Source organism: Thermobia domestica, unplaced genomic scaffold (assembly GCF_964235325.1).
Source record: "Thermobia domestica unplaced genomic scaffold, izTheDome1.hap1.1 HAP1_SCAFFOLD_708, whole genome shotgun sequence".
NCBI classification, from domain to species: domain Eukaryota; kingdom Metazoa; phylum Arthropoda; class Insecta; order Zygentoma; family Lepismatidae; genus Thermobia; species Thermobia domestica.
The window spans coordinates 70,728-73,007 of record NW_027656418.1 but is presented as its reverse complement, the minus strand read 5'-3'; positions in this window follow the sequence as shown (position 1 = coordinate 73,007).

The following is a 2,280-nucleotide window of genomic DNA, read 5'->3' as shown; positions in this document are numbered from 1 at the left end:
TCAATCAACATCTGGATCTGTATCCTGTTGATCTGCTAGGGGCGTCGAGTTCTCTCTTGACGATCAGCCTTCTACGATGTACTACTTCACTTTCATGCCACTACTCAGATGTCAAACTCAAATGTGTCTGTGGCGATGAACCAACAGAATGGTATTCTCGGGACATGGAGTCGGTCGTCCTCGAATGGTGCGATGTGCTCGCCTCCGACGATCCTGCACCTTCCTAAGCCTTGTGTTGAATATCCCCTGTCGATATGTCCTCCATGTTTTGCTTAATCGAAAGACGATGAGTCTGACTTTCAGTGAACGAGGATATGTCAAACTAGGCGGAAAGGAAAGCGGAAAAGCAAGAATTAAACTAGTCGCGTTTATTGACAACTTCAAAAGTAATAATTAACAAATACATGGTTATTCAAACTGTCTGGCAATGTACAACATTAATAAAAGTTTTGTTCCGTTGGATTTTGAATGTTCATAGTTCTGTTGTTGATAAATGTAATTTAATAAAGTAATTGAATTTAGCAAATTAAGTTAACAGTTTATACAATTATCACATGCTCACTTCACATGTACTACACAGCTACTTCATACTATTATAGAAAGTGTTACTTAAGGGAGACGTTGCATTATTGGGTGCAGATTTACTTTAAGAAGGTTTGGCGGCGCTTGCAGTGGTGGGTGTAACAGACGGACCTCAAAAGAACAAAAATTTGGTAGAAATTCAACAAGTTAGTAATGATAAAATATCTGATGGTTGGTCAAGAAACAATTCTCTAAATAGAAACTGTAAATACAGTAATAGTATACCCGAAATTGATAACATTACATTAGCAAAGTGTAGTTACTGCAAAACTCGAATCAGTGAGGTGGAAACAAATGACGATCAAACGTGCTGGGAGAAATCATCGCAGATTAAACTAATAACTGAACTAATTGAAGAGATACATTCACTGCGTGAGATTATTTTAGTGTTAACAGGTGAAAAATGTGAAGATATTCCTAGACAAAACCAACAAGGCAAATACGAAGATGGATTACCGGTAATTAGTGCAAGAAATGGTTCACCGCTTTATAGTGAAATAGTAGTGCACAATAACAAAATAAGTGCACAACAACCTACAAATTGCAGCAAACGAACCTCTTACAATCATAAAGAAACATCGAAGAGTGCTTTTCCAATTAGTAACAAGAAAATAAATGTTCAGAAACACGGTAACAACAAGACATGTCAGCATGGTGTATTACAGGAAATACCCACACAAAACAGGTTCACAGTTCTACACGACCTAGCAGATGTGAATAGTGAAAGTGCAGTTAGTGAAAATTGTACAAGCAATGTACACAAAAGTTCAGGTAATGTCAGTGTAAATCGAAATTTAGATGCTACAAGCAGGTGCAAGAAACTAAATAAAAGGTCTACAGATAGTAGTAATCACATAAGCGTTCATGATGGAAGCAGTGGCAAAACTGAGAGCGCAAAGTTGCATAGTTTGAGAGCAAGTAGTGAAGTAACGACAAGAAATGCAAGTATAAAATTTTGCAGTAATAATTTGAGGAGGAAGCCGAAAGTAAGTTCAACAGAAATAAACAAGCTTAAAGTGGTGATATATGGTGACAGTCATGCAAAGGGATTGGCCGGTATTTTAAACTTCAAATTGGTAGATAAACAAATTACTAGTTTAGTTAAACCGGGAGCAAGAACAGATAACGTAGTTGAGCCAGTGGCTTTAAATAGTAATAATCTAACCAAGAACGATGTGCTTGTTATTATCGGAGGGACCAACGATATTGCTAGAAATGAAGCTGATGTGGGTGTGCTCTTTATTACCAAATCTAACTCATACAAATGTGATAGTTGTAGCTGCTCCACATCGCTATGATTTTATTAGCTCTTCTTGTGTAAACCAAGCGGTAAAAAACTTCAATAAGAAACTTAATACATTAAGTAAATGCTATAGTCATGTGCACCACCTGAATGTTGAGGATTTTCTTCGTAGATATTTCACAAGACATGGTATGCACTTAAGCAATAAAGGTAAAAAAAGAAATATGCGAGAAACTTAGCGTAATGATGCGAGAAACTTAGCGTTATGGTGCGAGAGCTTCCAGCAAAAATTAATGTAAATAAAACACCCATAATTATTAATACAAATGGTACACGCGAAAACTTTGACAAATTGCAAAAGTAGTAAAATTCCATGCCAACAAAATTGTTTCATACCATCTAATGAAGACAGTATCAGGGTAGAATCGAATACTGAAAATATGAATATTTCAAAT